We start from the raw sequence: 17,253 nt of genomic DNA, 5'->3' as shown, positions 1-17,253 counted from the left end.
TGACAGCCGCACGTAAGCAGAGCGCGAACAAAAATGGCCTGGTGCCTGACAAATGGACGCACACGATGCCATACGACGTCGATGTGTTACCGGATATTTTGGCATTTGAGATCAATAGAGGGCGTGTGGGAGTCCTTCAGAAGTTTCACCATACTACTTGTGCGTTCCATAGTAGTAAATACATTTCCATTGACAAGGAAAAACACTTATCCCTTACTTTCCAATGTCAAGAAACAATACCTGCAAATCTTTAAGGTGAGGAGGTCGGGCGGGGGGGGGGGGGGATCGGAATAGGTTATGGTTAAGGCCGTTTCCTGAACCGGGCTTCTAGAACTACGGCTACGGCTATTGTCAACTTCTTCCAACGTAGTTGCAATGGACGAGGACCAATAGCCCTAGACAAGAGATTCGGATTTCGGCGCAATATTTCCCTCAAATTGGCTTATGATTACTGCTAGCAGCAGTTTATGGTACGGAAGCTTACTGTTATCCCCACTCTTGCAAAATAAACCCCTCCGACAAAAATTCCCGGTAATTATGGGCGGATTTTTTTTTTTTTTTTTGGGGGGTGGAATGCATCAACAGTGTAATACGTTCAACCGTTCCAACTATTTTGTAGGTAAGCTCTGTCATCATGTATAATGTTGAGCTATTTTACATTTTGTACAATCTGTTTCCCTCCGAATATTTGTTCAAAATAATTAATTCTGCAGCCAAGTCGCAGCAGGGACTGATCTAACTTTCAGGAAACGGGGGGGGAGGGGGTGGGCGGGGTAATATGATAGGGGGGGGGGGGGGGTTGAGTCTGATGAGGAGGGGGGGGGGGGGGGTTTCAGCTTTTCATTTATTATTTTTGGCCCCGAGAACTTCGAACGTGGTACACACATTCAACCGCCCGAAAAACACAACCAAGACCACAAATCATGCAAGGTTTTAGTGTTTTTTTTATGGAATTAGCCAAACATACAGGGTAAAATATCACTTCAGGTAGTGGCTACAAAGAAAGCACGAAATCGAAATCATAGACAATTCGATTGAAAAACAAAAGAAAGATAAGATCACAAAGCAATCTATTTAATTATATTAAACTGTTACACTTGTATTTTAAAACTAATGTTCATTATTTGTGAGATAGAAAAAGCAAATTTTTTTTTTCTTTCTGACGTCTTACAGATCACCGTCAGTATTTTATTTTTATTTGGGAGTTAAGGAATCTCGGCTTTAAGTTCGGGTTTCAAACTCTCTTTTGAGGGTGGACCGTGCATTGGGGTCCAAACAACATATTTTTACAATCCATGATCTTCAGACTGAATGGATATTCTGATGCTCAATGGTCGTGGATACTCATATTTGACATAGAGAGATGGATGCTGTGGCTACATTCTCAAGTTTGGAGTCTGCAAACCAAATATAACAGGATATAATTTCAGCCAAAAATAGCACGAATTGTCCCAATTAGATCAATTCAATTCAATTCAATTCAAAAATGGTGTATACTATCCACCTTAACGGCGCAAGTTCTAATATTAAAAGACAATTTAAGACAAAAGACAAACTATTCTTTTATTCACGAAGTATCATGAATAAAATCATTTGGCAAAATATAGGTAAAAAATAATATAAATCAACTGAAACTGGAAAAAAAAAGACATTCAAAAGTGTAGCGAGATGAAAATGAATGAAGCTAAGGGCAAATGGAATGGAACGAACCAAAACACAATGTGAAAGAAAAAATATATATACAACGTAAGCTATCTTACTATCAGATAGTCCAACGATACCGAATAGTGACAAGGCGTTCGACCATCACCAACTGATTTGCACATTGTAGACCAGCCGCGAGAGGTCGCTGTTCGCACTTCGTACAGTACGTGTGACTCACAGACATGGTGTGACTTGAGTGCATGAATAGACCCTTTCCTTACCATGGGCGACTTTTGTCGACAAGAAGTACCCCCTGCTGGTTCCCATGGGCGACTTTAGTCGACCAGGAAACCACACACAAAACACCCTCAACACAGATATATTCACTACTTTTCAGAAAGGCGGCATGTTGATATGTTTGGCCGCCCATACATCAACCATACACTAGCTGAAAGAGTATTTTCGGATCTTTTTATTGGTGTGGTTTATTCATAGTGTTACGATTACAAAAATACGAGAAAAGTGCTTCAGAAGTATCCACGCACAATTTGAGGTATGGAGTGCCATTTGGTCATGTGTTGAAATGGCTTGCAGTTTGATAATTGGGACCAGATGAACAAAAAGGCATAACTTTCTTATATTTGCACGTATGGACTTTATTTTTACATCACATAAAAGAGTAAGGTTCAAGGAACAAACTTTACACACAACACCTATGACTTTAATCACTCCTTGGCAGTTAAAATCTGGGTTGAAAAAAGTGAGTTTTTGACTCGTGCTCATTTTGTTCACGCTCTAGTGATTTCCGCATGACTGAGCAAACAATGTGGTCCTGGGGAGAGCCAAGTCAATAAACAATATGGGCATGAAAGGGATCCTTTTAGTGACGAATTTTATTTCAAAGGTGGAACCATAAACTGTGTTGGTCGTGCATACTCGCTGCTATGAAAGTACATTCTCTATTATGTTGCATTCTTATTTTTAAAATTTGAGAATACAGGTAGCACTTCTTGCACCTTTTACTATTTGAAAATGTAAATGAGTTGTCAACAAACAGTTGGCTATAACAGCTGCGATTGGTTGCAAAGATCAGAAAAAAAATAGAATCCAACCCATAAAATCTAATTGATCACTGAGCAGCATTGGAAAGTTTTAAAATGAATTAAGACATGCCAAACGCCAATAAGTGCCACTATTGCAAACTGTGATGGAAATCGTAATAAAATCGTACAGTAATTATCTTCGTATGTGTCGTACCAAAAATTCAACTGAACCCTTGGGGCTAGGGATAAAAAAACATGGTACTGTTACGGCCCTGCATTCAATCTTTAGCAGAAAAGGTGCAAATATGACCTTCAAAGAAACTAACTGCAAGGAAGTCAATATGCAACTCAAGAATATTGGATCTGGACAATCAATCCATTTCAGGCACACGTTGGCAGCGTTATGCAGAAAAATGAGGAGGGGACACTTTATGAAGTCATTGTCATCACCATGGCAACCCATCCTATCCACTTTTCCTTTAGTGTAGCACGTGTCTTTAGGACCATTTCAACAGTATTTTAAACTATAATTTACATGTAACAAGGCTACTTTGTTCTAGGCTACGTTTGTTTGTTTCATTTTCTGAGTAAATACATGTATATATCATTCCTTACACTCTACAAAATGCAAACAACAAAATATTAACAGAAAAACAAATCTTGATTTACTAGCTAGCCCAAACGCTCGGGTACGTTCCTCTAACCAACACAAAGAGCAGTTGGTTTGCTTTTAGCACATTCTGAATAAAATGATTTCACACACTACGCCAATAGACTTGCGCGTTATTAACAGTGGGTGAACATTTTTAATTCAGAAAGTGGCAATTCCACATAAAAGGATATCTCTTTTTAATGAAAAGCTCAAGACATAAATTTTGCACAAAACACAAACACGAAAGTTAAGTATTCCAGATGCGACGTTTACACTTTTTACGCTCAGAACACTTTCATAACTACTTCACACATTTTCCCAACCAAATAAAACCAACATGAAAAAGGGGGCCTAGTGTTCAATTTATTTGAACAAACTCAAATTTGTCTGTTAAATTATTTACAACTAATTCACAAAGCATTGGCAAAAATCATTTCTTGATCAATTCTGGAAATTAATTTCATCCTTTTCTAAAGACAGGCTTATGAGTCAACCAAAATAATACTTTGTTTAGAGTTATATATCTTGCTGCTGTGCATTTTAGGTACCAATATCATGGCACAGGTTAACAGCATTAGCAGATAAGACGTGCTAACTAGTATTGCAGAAGATTGTACTAAACGTAAGCACAATTTCGAAGCGTGGATGTGCAAACGATTGCAGGCGCATGGATATCTTGTGTTTCACACCATTGGCCATTCTGAGGTAAATGTAAGGGTGAGTATGAGTATGTAAACACCGGCAATCGTGGACGTAGGACAAAAGAATTGGGCGCAAACAATACGTCCACGATTGACAGAACATCCACAATCTCAAATCGTGTACAAAACCAATGAGAGCTGTCGCTTAAAAGTTAAGAGTACAAACAAAGGAAAGAGGATTAGGGACAATGGGACGTCCACGATTGCCGGCATTTACACACGAGTTTGTCTTACATACGCAGTGTGGACTTCCGAACAAAAGACGTCCACATAATGTAGGTAGCACCGACGTTGTGTGGACTTACCCCACGTCCACACAGTGTTTCCGCATTTCTGGAAAACAGGTTTAGAGGCATTTTTGGGTTAGGTTTATCTGTAGCAGAATGAAGAGAAACACTAAAGGGAATCATAGAAAAAAAATTGGGTTGAAAGAGTTTTCACAGTTTGAGAAAAATGAGTTTTTTCACTGGTTTTTCTTAACTACACAAAAGCAATGGAAAGTCCACACTAGTCATGTGAAACAAGTGGGTGTGTGCTTGTGTGTGTGTGTGCTTAATGCTTGGGGTATGTTAGTGGGAAATCGTGTTAATTGGCACGTGCTATACAATAAGCTCTTTGCGAGTTAAATTCGAATAAAATCTGGAACGCTGACTTAATCCAATGCTTTGCACGTTTTAACTTTACATTCTCCCGACCAAAGAGACTGATACTATATCACGTGATTCAGGGCAAGCCTTTACGCTTGCAACTCCCAGCTCCGGCATGGTCTGGTGTCTTTGTGCCATTCTCACCCATTGTGAACAATGTATTGGTGCTGAGCGTCTCTTACGTAACTATGCAAGAGCTTGCCCCGAATCATGTGATTAGCAACAGTGTCTTTGGTCTGGAGAATTTAAAGTTAAATGTGCCAAGCATTCTGAGCAAGTCAGTGCGCCTGAGGTTTTTCAAATGTAAATCACAAAGGATAGGTCACTCGCAAATGGCTTATATGCATAAAACATAACCTTGTAAGGGTTTATTAACCCTTACAAGGTTATGTTTTATGCCCTGCGCTGCTGGTGACGTGGAATTTTTCCCGGAACTGCCTAGAAACATATTTATTACCACTTGCTTCTAATGCATAAAGCAGTCTGTCGATGGACGGATCATCCTTTTTTTTAATGAAAACATCAATGATAACGTGCCTGATCTGATCCTGTATTCCCTCATGCCAGTGGTCGTACATCGTAGGACCATAGTCTATTTTGCTCAAGCCAAGCTTGTTAAAGAAGTCTATGTGGGTTACGACGTTGATACTGTCCTTCACAAAGTCAGCATGCCATTCAGTACATTGGGTTGACGTTCCTACGATCACAAAGAAACAAAAACACAAAGAAAGCAATTGTTGGGGCTGTGCCAAATATACCGAATATTTAAAGGTTTTCCTGGTAATTTTAACACTTTTATTACACGAACTCCCTACTTCGATATTTTAATTTCGTAACATACCTATTCGTCCTAAATTTGTGAAATTCGTCTCGTGTAGCAATCAGCGTTGAATTAAAAAAGCAAATTCGTTTTTGTCATTCGTTTTAATGTTGTTGTCATTACATTTCGTTTCTGGTGACTTAAAACTTTACGATTGAAAAATGTGCCAAATTTTTAGACTTAATTAGAGAATTGTGCGCATTAATAAAATGTTAATTTCAACATAAATGTCCTTATATAGGCCTACGTATAAATAAAAGTAGTTAGCTGCAAGGTTTGAATCTCCTTTTCTGTGTTGCACAAATTTCTTTAGAATCAGTATAAGACTTTTCAAAATATGTTCTTTACCTTTAACATGGACATTAAGCATTAATATCAAACACCTTCGTAATAATGTGTTATTTGATGAATAAAACCAGAGAACTTAGGTCTGCATTATTACGAAGGTGTTTGATCTTGATGCTTAATTTCCATGTTATAAGTAACGAGAATATTGTCAAAGGTCTATTCCTGATGTGATGTTAATTGTGAAACACAGCAAAGGAGATTCACAACTCATAGCTAACTACTGTTATTTATACATCTGGAAATATATGTTGAACTTATAGTTTTGTAAATGCGCACAATTCTTTAAATAAATCCCAAGATTTGGCAGGTTTTTTAATCGAAACGTTTGAAGTGACCAGAAACGGAATGTAGTGACAAAAACATTAAAACGAATGACAAAAAAACCCCGAATTTGCTTTTTCAATTCATCGCCGATTCCTACACGAGACGAATTTTACAAATTTAGGACGAATCGGTATGCTAACAACGTGTATTATACTAAACCTTAAATGAAATCTAGTGCTGGCTGTGATGTATTTCTAAGACTGAACACCGCCCTCTGTTGGTTACATTAAAGTTGACCTTTCGGGGTTCACCAGCTTGTTCTGAAATGATCGTTTCTTGTGTGAAGTTACTCTAGTTTAACTATACATTTGTGGCTGCTCGTCAGCGAATAACTTTACATGGTGTCAGAAAACGGATCATAAAAGTCGCAATGTCAGGCCTGAAACCACCGGGACAGTTGCAGCTGGAAGGGAACTTGGCGAAAAACTGGAAGGAATGGGTGCGTTCATTTGAACTGTACGCTATGGCAACGGAACTGCAGAAGAAACCGGAACCAGTGCAGTGTGCAACGTTTCTGCACGTGGCGGGCCCAGCGGCACAGCGTGTATATGCGACACTGACGTTCGCGGACGATGAGAAGGACAAACTGCAAGTACTTAAAGCCAAGTTCAAACAATACTGTGAACCCAAGAGAAACCTGTCAGTACTGCGATACATGTTCAACTCGAGCGACCAGAAAGTGGATGAGCCGTTCGACACATACTTGACAAACGTGAAATGCCTGGTGAGGGAATGTGAATTTGGTGACATTGAGAATTCCCTCCTTCGAGACAGAGTTGTGTGTGGTGTAAAGGACACAAAAACACGAGAAAACTGCTTCAGGAAGATAATTTGACCCTGGAAAAGTGCATCAATATCTGCCAGGTCAGTGAAATGAGCGCCACACATGTGAAAGCCCTACAGGCTGAACTGGATTTGACCCAGCAAAAACAGGAGGTTAACCGGGTGACGTCCACTAAAGCCAGACTTCAGACCAGAGCTGCAAGTCGCAAGGAAATGTCAAATAACAACGCAGAAAATGGAGCAAAGTCACGGTGTGACTTCTGTGCTTACGCACACTTCACAAACCGCTGTCCTGCAAAGTATGAGCAGCGCAACTCGTGCCATAAAGTTGGACATTTCAGCAAATCGAGAATATGCAAAGCCCAACACAAGTCGCGACCAAAGATGGTCAGGGAAGTCAACGAAAGCAGTGATGACGTTGAGGACAACACGCAGTATGATGTTGCCGGTGTCAACATACAGGAACCAAGAAAACAACTCGAGGACCTGATGATAGGCTACATCGCTGGACAAGAATCAGGCGACTGGACTGAAACCTGTCAAATTGGGAGAAACAAGGTGGACTTCAAGCTTGATTCAGGATCTCAAGCGGACATTCTACCAGAAGACTGTTTCAAAAACACTGGACTGGCATTGCTTCCCAGTACATTTTGTAATGCATCTCTCAAATCCTATTCAGGGCACAAGATTAAGGCATTAGGAAAGACCATAGCCAATTTGAAGGTTGGTACAGGTACCGGTTGCACCACACAACAAGTTGTTTTTCAAGTGGTAAGCGGAAATGTAAAACCTATCTTAGGTCTGAAAACATGTCAAAGGCTAGGATTGATTAAGAGAGTAAGAGTAGATGAAGTGGTTAGTGGTAGTGCGCAAAATGTGCTAGTGCATAGCAACATCACGTTCACAGAACACAATGATTTGTATGAAGGGCTAGGGAAACTGCAAAACCATGAATATGAGATTGAATTGAATGTAGATGCCACACCAGTTCAGAACCCTCCACGCACTATTCCTTACACATTGCGCGACAAAGTGAAGGCTGAATTAGAGCGTATGGAAAAACTTGGGGTCATTGCGCGTGTGGAAGAGCCCACAGACTGGGTCAGTTCCATGTCAATAGTTGGTAAACCGGAGGGCAGTGTGCGCATTTGTCTTGACCCGCGAGAGCTCAATAATGCCATAAAGAGAGCCCATTACCCTATGCCCACCCTCCGAGATGTTGCAGCGCGCATGCCACAGGCTATAAGGTGTTTTCAAAGTTTGACGCTACAAGTGGTTATTGGCAACTTCCTCTCACACAAAGAAGCTCGTACTTGACAACATTTAACACACCCTTTGGAAGATTTCGATATATGGTTCTACCATTCGGCATTTCGTCGGCAAGTGAAATTTGGCAGCGCGCCATGGTCACTGAATTTGGGGCACTTGAAGGGGTTGAAATTGTTGTCGATGATATCCTAGTTTGGGGGGAAAACACAACTGAGCATGATGAGCGAGTAGCTAAGTTCCTGGAAAAAGTCAGAGAATCAGGACTTAAACTCAATAGGAAAAAGTCTGTCATTGGCACAGACAAACTTGAATATGTGGGTCATGTGATTTCTGCAGAAGGACTCTCACCAAGTCCAGCGCGTATCCAGTCTGTAGTGGAAATGCCAATCCCAACTAACAAACATGAGCTTGAAACCTTTCTCGGCATGATCACATACGTTAGTAAGTTCATTCCCAATCTTTCTGAAATCACTGCGCCGTTGCGACAGCTTACCGAAAAGCAAATAGCTTGGCACTGGGATGAAAAACACACAAATTAAAGCCGTGGAAACACTCAAGCATATTATAACATCATCACCAGTACTGATGTTATATGATGTGAATAAGCCGGTCAGCTTGGCCACTGATGCATCCAAGCATGGGTTTGGATCTGTATTGATGCAAGATAATAACAGACCAGTGGCATATGCATCGCGTAGTACTAGTCCTGCTGAAAAAAATTACGCGACTATTGAAAAGGAGATGTGCGCCATTCTCTTTGCGTGCCACAAATTCCATGACTATATCTTTGGAAAACAGACAACAGTGATCACAGATCATAAGCCATTGGTAGGAGTGTTCCAAAAGCCATTGCATAAGTTGAGCCCACGATTGCAGCGTATGCGCATGCACCTACTGAGATATGACCTCAGTGTACAATGGCAACCAGGTAACACAATGTTTGTGCCAGATGCGTTAAGCCGCATAATAAATAGCAGAGGCGACAACATCTCAGAGTTTGATGACTCGCGGGAAATCAACATGATTTTAAGACAACTCCCAATTACTGAGTTACGATTGCAGCAATTCCGTGAAGAAACAGCCGCGGACCCCACACTTGCGAAGGTCAAAGGTCACATTATGAATGGCTGGCCTGTTGATAAACACGACTTGACAAGTGATGTTGGCCCATACTATGCAGTCCACAATGAACTAGTGTTCTGTGATGGCATTCTTTTTCTTGGCAACCGGGTTTTAGTTCCGCGAAGCATGCAGAAGGACATGCTTAAGAAAATCCATGAGTCTCACATAGGGATAGTGAAACTCAAACAGAGAGCACGAGCTATCTTATACTGGCCGGGCATGAATTCGCAAATTGAAGACACGGTAGCCAAGTGTGCTATCTGTCAGTCAAGTAGGAAAACTCAACCTGCTGAACCAATGATACAATATGACATACCTGACAGACCATGGTCTAAACTAGGTGCAGATGTGTTCCACTTAGGAGGAGTGAACTATCTGCTTGTAGTTGACTACTACTCCAAATTTCCAGAAGTACAGGCCTTGCAAGATCTCACAGCCCATTCGGTCATACATGAATTGAAAATTATATTTGCCCGCTCCGGTACACCAGATCTGTTGATTACTGATAATGCAAGCCAATTTGTATGCGAAGACTTCAGAACTTTCCAAAACATGTGGGAGTTCAGGCATGTCACGTCTAGCCCCAGGTACCCACAAAGCAACGGGCAAGCCGAGCGCTGTATTCAAACAGTGAAAACACTCATGAAAAAGGCTAAGGTGTCTGGCAGGGACCCTTATATGGCACTGCTGGAATATCGCGACACGCCCCTCGATGGCACAGAGGGTTATGCACCAGCACAATTACTCAATAGTCGCTTGCTCAAAAGCCGACTTCCCACTTCATCGACTCTTCTTCAACCACAAGTAGTCCCACCCATGAAAGCCAAACTCAAAGAGAGACAGACTGTGCAAAAACACTACTATGACGCAAAATGTAGTAAGCCAAAGCGCACACTACATACTGGGGAACAAGTTAGATTTCAAAATCCGCACAGCCAATGGGTGTTAGGGAAAGTGACAGAAAAACATGATAACCCTAGAAGCTATATGATTGCGACACCAACTGGACAGGTGTATAGAAGAAATAGGCGTCACATTGTTCACTCCAAAGAACATGCTGACATTGAAGGGAATTCATTGTCTCAGCCCAACCTAGTCTCTCCTAGCACACAGAATGAAAATATCCATCAGACTGCAGAACCTGAAGAACCAAGTGAGACAAAACAACATAGTGTAAAATATGATAGCGTGACTGTAGGTCAGACTACTACTACTAGAAGTGGCAGGGTAGTAAGACCAACTCAAAAACTTGACCTGTCAGCTGAAGTTGTACACCAAATTGCATGGACAGTAAATAACAGATTTGTGGCTTTTTCAAGATGGTCTAAATTCATGTACAAACGCTTGTGCTTTTTTCAAATTTGCTTGATTCAAACACCTTCCATTGTTCTCTAATCCTCCCTTTTGTAAATCACATTTTGCAGTATTCCCTTATAAAGTTCAGTAACACTTTGCTCAAGCTTATTGTTTGTTTCCTACATGTACATGTAAGTTCCCAAAGTTAAACTTGTTTAATGTTTACTTAATTTGTATGGGGGAGATGTGATGTATTTCTAAGACTGAACACCGCCCTCTGTTGGTTACATTAAAGTTGACCTTTCGGGGTTCACCAGCTTGTTCTGAAATGATCGTGTCTTGTGTGAAGTTACTCTAGTTTAACTATACATTTGTGGCTGCTCGTCAGCGAATAACTTTTCACTGGCATTTTGAAATTCAAATTGAGAACTGACTTTTGCGATTTTCGGGGACGAAATTTAAGTATAGCTATAGGGAATTCGTGCAATAAACGTGTTAAAATAACCGAGAAAAACTATGTATTGTTGATATTTAAATATTTTTCCCACCTCAAATAACTCAAAAAAATGTAAGCGGCCAATGATGAATGAGAGTGATGTTACTTTAATAATATAGATTGACGTGGTTTTATTACTTGTGTAAAATGTCATCTTTATAAACTGATAGGGCTTATGGTACTTTTTGGAGCAACATTAACCAAAGTTTGTTGCTCAAATTTATCCATACTCTCTAAATGCCAATGAGTGAAAATTCACTCCATTTGAAAGAAGATTCAGTCCCACAGTCGGAAACTAGGGACTAGACGTTTTAGAGTGAAATTCCCTCAGTCGTAAAGATCGAGTTTTTACTCGAGCTTCGCCTGAAGTGGTTCTTTTTTCAGACTATTTCAATCGAAAATGAGAGTGATTTTCACTCCAAAAAGTCTAGTTCCTAATTTCACTTTTTGGAAATTTAGAGAGTAGTGTTAATGAAAAAAAACCTAACAAGACGTTGCTAACAGGCCTTCTGTATGTTTAATTGAAAAAAAATCACTTTGAACTGTTCAGTATCAATCAAACTTTTCAAAACTTAAAGAAAATAAGTAGAGACCTATTTTGTGACAACACATTTTTGGTGGCATTTCCATAGAGATGTGTCTAATTTTCTCTTACAGTGCTGTCAGGCAGTTTTACTTAACCGTTACGACACTGTCATTTTGACTTTTAATACTGGTACTGAATATTAAGTCAATATCCTTCTTCACTATGTACTTACCACACTGGCCTTCGGCTTTCTCAAATGCACTGTAGGAAGGTGAAGTTGGTGGACTTTCCCTGTATGGTGCAGTAGGTGCCTCGTGTAGTGGAGTGCTGCTTGGCGGGGTGTTTTGCAAGGACTCGACATTGTCTCCAATGTGACCAGAAATGCTCGTCACCGTGTCACTTGCCACAGTGGCCCCAGGCAGTGGGCTGGTGGCCAGCAAGGGCTGGGTACTTGGCGTGCCTTCACTAACATCGTAATTCCTCTTCACCAACGGTTTGATGCTCACCTTTAAGCCTTGGGGATCACCTTCATACTCTGGGTTACTTCCAACACTGGAGCCTATCCAGCTGCTGGTGACGTGGAATTTTCCCCGGAACTGCCTAGAAACATATTTATTACCACTTGCATCTAATGCAGAAAGCAGCCTGTAGATGGACGGGTTGTCCTCTTTTCCGATGAAATCATCAATGAGAACGTGCCTGATCTGACCCTGTATTCCCTCATGAATGTGGTCGTACATCGTAGGACTATAGTCCTTTTTGCTCAAACCAAGCTTTCCAAAGAAGTCCTTGTAGGTCCTGACGTCGATATTGTCCTTCACAAAGTCAGCATGCCATTCTGTACATTGGGTTGACGTTCCTACAAGCACAAAGAAAAAACAAACAAACAAACAAAGAAAACAATTGTTAAGCTGTGCCAAATATACCGAATATTTAAAGGTTTTCCTGGTTATTTTAACACTTTGATTACACGAACTCCCTACTTCGATATTTTACTTTCGTAACATACCTATTCGTCCTAAATTTGTGAAATTCGTCTCGTGTAGCAATCAGCGTTGAATTAAAAAAAAAATTCGTTTTTGTCATTCGTTTTAATGTTGTTGTCATTACATTTCGTTTCTGGTGACTTAAGACTTTACGATTGAAAAATGTGCTAAATTTTTAGACTTATTTAGAGAATTGTGCGCATTAATAAAATGTTAATTTCAACATTAATATCCTTATATAGGCCTACGTATAAATTAAAGTAGTTAGCTGCAAGGTTTCATCTCCTTTTCTGTGTTGCACAAATTTCTTTAGAATCAGTAATAGACCTTTCAAAATATGTTCTTTACCTATAACATGGAAATTAAGCATTTATATCAAACACCTTCGTAATAATGTGTTATTTGATGAATAAAACCAGAGAACTTAGGTCTGCAATATTACGAAGGTGCTTGATCTTGATGCTTAATTTCCATGTTATAAGTAACGAGAATATTGTTAAAGGTCTATTCCTGATGTGATGTTAATTGTGAAACACAGAAAAGGAAATTCACAACTCATAGCTAACTACTGTTATTTATACATATGGAAATATGTGTTGAACTTATAGTTTTGTAAATGCGCACAATTCTTTAAATAAGTCCCAAGATTTGGCACATTTTATAATCGAAACGTCTGAAGTCACCAGAATAGAAATGTAGTGACAACAACATTAAAACGAATGACAAAAAAACGAAATTGCTTTTTCAATTCATCACTGATTCCTACACGAGACAAATTTTACAAATTTCGGACGAATCGGTATGCTAACAATGTGTATTATACTAAACCTTAAATGAAATCTAGTGCTAGCATTTTGAAATTCAAATTGAGAATTGTCTTTTGCGATTTTCGGGGACGAAATTAAAGTATAGCTATAGGGAATTCGTGTAATAAAAGTGTTAAAATATCCGGGAAAACCTATATATTGTTGATATTTTAAAAAATTTCCCAACTCAAATAACTGAAAAAAATATAAGCGGCCAATGATGAATGAGAGTGATGTTACTTTAATAATATGGGTTGACGTGGTTTTATTACTTGCGTAAAATGTCATCTTTATAAACTGATAGGGCTAATGGTACTTTTTGGAGCAACATTAACCAAAGTTTGTTGCTCAAATTGCTCCATACTCTCTAAATGCCAATGAGTGAAAATTCACTCCATTTGAAAGAAGATTCACTCCCACAGTCGGAAACTAGGGACTAGACGTTTTAGAGTGAAATTCCTTCAGTCGTAAAGATCGAGTTTTTACTCGAGCTTCGCCTGAAGTGGTTTTTTTTTCAGACTATTTCAATCGAAAATGAGAGTGATTTTCACTCCAATGGAGTGATTTTCACCCCAAAAAGTCTGGTTCCTTATTTCACTTTTTGGAAATTTAGAGAGTAGTGTTAATAAAAAACCTAACAAGACGTTGCTAACAGGCATTCTGTATGTTTAATTGGAAAAAAAATCACTTTCAACTGTTCAGTATCAATCAAACTTACCAAAACTTAAAGAAAATAAGTAGCAGACCTATTTTGTTACAACACATTTTGGGTGGCATTTCCATAGAGATGTGTCTAATTTTCTCTTACAGTGCTGCCAGGCAGTTTTACTTAACCATTAATTTTTTGTTGTTGTCATTTGACTTTTAATACCGGTACTGAATATTAAGTCAATATCCTTCTTCACTATGTACTTACCACACTGGCCTTCGGCTTTCTCAAATGCACTGTAGGAAGGTGAAGTTGGTGGACTTTCCCTGTATGGTGCAGTAGGTGCCTCGTGTAGTGGAGTGCTGCTTGGCGGGGTGTTTTGCAAGGACTCGACATTGTCTCCAATGTGACCAGAAATGCTCGTCACCGTGTCACTTGCCACAGTGGCCCCAGGCAGTGTGCTGGTGGCCAGCAAGGGCTGGGTACTTGGCGTGCCTCCACTGACATCGTAATTCCTCTTCACCAACGGTTTGGTGCTCATCTTTAAGCCGTGGGGATCACCTTCACACTCTAGGCTACTTCCAACACTGGATCCCATCCCAAACCTTCTAACAGATACCTCGCCGCTGACATTGTCGTAATGAACTCCGTCTACAAGATAAGGATAATGAAGGAAGTCCAATTAAATTATTGACTTTCGCCACACTGCCTTTCCATTTTATGCTTTATCAATCAATTAGGGGAGAATAGTAGTTTAAACCAGACTGCTATGGTCCTGGCCGAAGGCGAGGGCATATTATCGGTGACCAAGCCCCTAAACGATTTTTAACATCATATCTGCCCTATTCAACTATTATTCCCATTCAACTATTATCCCCATTCAAAAGTTTATTTTGGTTAATTAAATGCAAAAAAATAGTTAGTGGCCTGACGTTTCGACCCTAGCAGAGTCTTTCTCGAAGGCTAAATGACAAGACTATAAACATAAACAGGTACATGTATACATTACTGATGTAACAAATGCAGTCAAGTGGAAATAGATGATGCAGAGGAAAATACACAGAGAAAGCAGGCGGCTGAACAGAAAGGAGGGTAACAAAAGGGAGGGGGATTGGGGGAAGGGGATGGTTGACCACAAGAGGTGGGGAACAAAAAGGACAAAGTCAATGATGGAGAGAGGGAGAGAAAGGTAGTTAATTGGCCAATAATCATTGTTTTAGAATGCCTCGATACAGCATTAGGATTCGAAAGTCTGTCATGCGATTTTTGGCTTTTGAATAAACTATAAAGCAAGACATAACTTTAGGCATGACACGTCCAAATTTGTCGACAACACATCTTATAATGTTAACAGAACATTGATCAATTGAAACTCCATCCTCAAAACGCAACGTGCAATAAATAAGCAGCTATACAGCAGTGAGATGAAAACATCGGAAAAATAAAACCCCACACACATTTTAAAATTCTGATTTTTCTTGTAGCCACTCTAGTCTGTTATAGTGGAGCGGCATGGCCCCATTAGTTCTAAGAACTGTGTACGTTGTGATAAAAGCATGAAACGTCGCATGTTGGTTCTTCATGCCATGAAAAAATTTTCAGATATGGAGGCATTTCATATTTGACCTCTGCTGACCTTTGATAGGTCAACGATCTTTACTCACTCTATTTATGACAATTATTCTTCAAAACTTCACTTTCCTATGACCCAGGTCTACGTTATATGTCCTCATACAATTCATATCTGACCTCTGGTGACCTTTAAGAGGTCATTGACCTTTGTAAACCTTTTTTTATAGCTATTTGTAAGATTTACTCTTTGAACCCCAACTTTTTCACTATTCAAATCTAAATGATAGGTGTTCATGCTATGAAAAGAATTTCCATATATAGGACATTTCATATTTAACGTCTGGTGACCTTGCGAGAGGTCATGACCTTTGTCAAAGCTAAGGATATTTATAAGATTTACTCTTACAAATGCCACTTTTTTCATGACCCAAGTCTAAAAGTTTACTCTTTGTGCCATGAAAAGAATTTTCAAATCGGGGACATCATATCTGACGTCTGATACCCTTGGAGAGGTCAATGAACTTTGTGCACCTTCTTTGTAGCTATTTATCATATTTATTCGTCAAAACGCCTTTTTTCGTGACCCAAGCCTCAATAGTGCCAAAGAAAGGTGTTGCACCTATAATTCATGTTGTGAAATCAGACCCCCAAAAAACAATTTTGAGGTGACCTCTGACCTCCATTTCCTTTTCATATTGGCAGATGCAACATGATGCGATTGGAATAGAAGTCTGTCAAATATTATGTACTCTCGTTAACTTTTTACACTCCATTTTATGCAGATGCACTTGGCTAACCACATTTTCAACCTTTTTACCAAGCCCACTGGTCACTGTTAGAGTGTGATGCTGGTTCGATATCAGTCTTATAATCTATTGCGCTTGCATCTGCTTGGCCTTACAAATAGGGAAATGGAAATAGGTCATGACAAAATAGTCTTTGGGGTCTGAATTCAGGACATGCTGTAAAATAATTATTAAACTACACTTCTTTTGCACTTTTTACACTGGGGTCGTGAAAAAGTGGCATTTAGAAGATTAAATATGATAATAACGGCAATTAGGGTATACAAAGTTCATTGACCTCGCAAAGGTCACCAGAGGTCAGATATGAAAGGTTCACATATCTGAAAATTCATATCATGGCAAGAACACCCAAATTTTAGATATGGGTCATGGAAAAGTGGGGTTTTGAATAGTAAATCTTCTACTTATCTATAAATAGGATATACAAAGTTCATTGACCTCTCAATGGCCATCAGAGGTCAGATATGAAAGTCCCTACATATGAAATTCTTTTCACAGCATGAGCACTGAACGTTTAGACTTGGGTCTTGAAAAAATGTTGGGATTTAAAGAGTAAATCTTCATAACTGTAATGGAGTTATGACAGTTAATACAAATGTCATTGGCCTCAAATATGAAATTTTCCCACATTTGGTCATTATTTGCATTGTATGAAGACCTATGACATAGACTTTGCTCATAGAAAGGTGGTGTTTTCAAGAACAATAGGTGTAAATAGAGTACGTAAAGGTCATTGAACCCTCAAAGGTCACCAGGGCTCAGA

This window comes from Patiria miniata, unplaced genomic scaffold, assembly GCF_015706575.1.
Source record: "Patiria miniata isolate m_02_andy unplaced genomic scaffold, ASM1570657v1 HiC_scaffold_24, whole genome shotgun sequence".
NCBI classification, from domain to species: domain Eukaryota; kingdom Metazoa; phylum Echinodermata; class Asteroidea; order Valvatida; family Asterinidae; genus Patiria; species Patiria miniata.
This window is presented reverse-complemented; position numbering follows the sequence as displayed.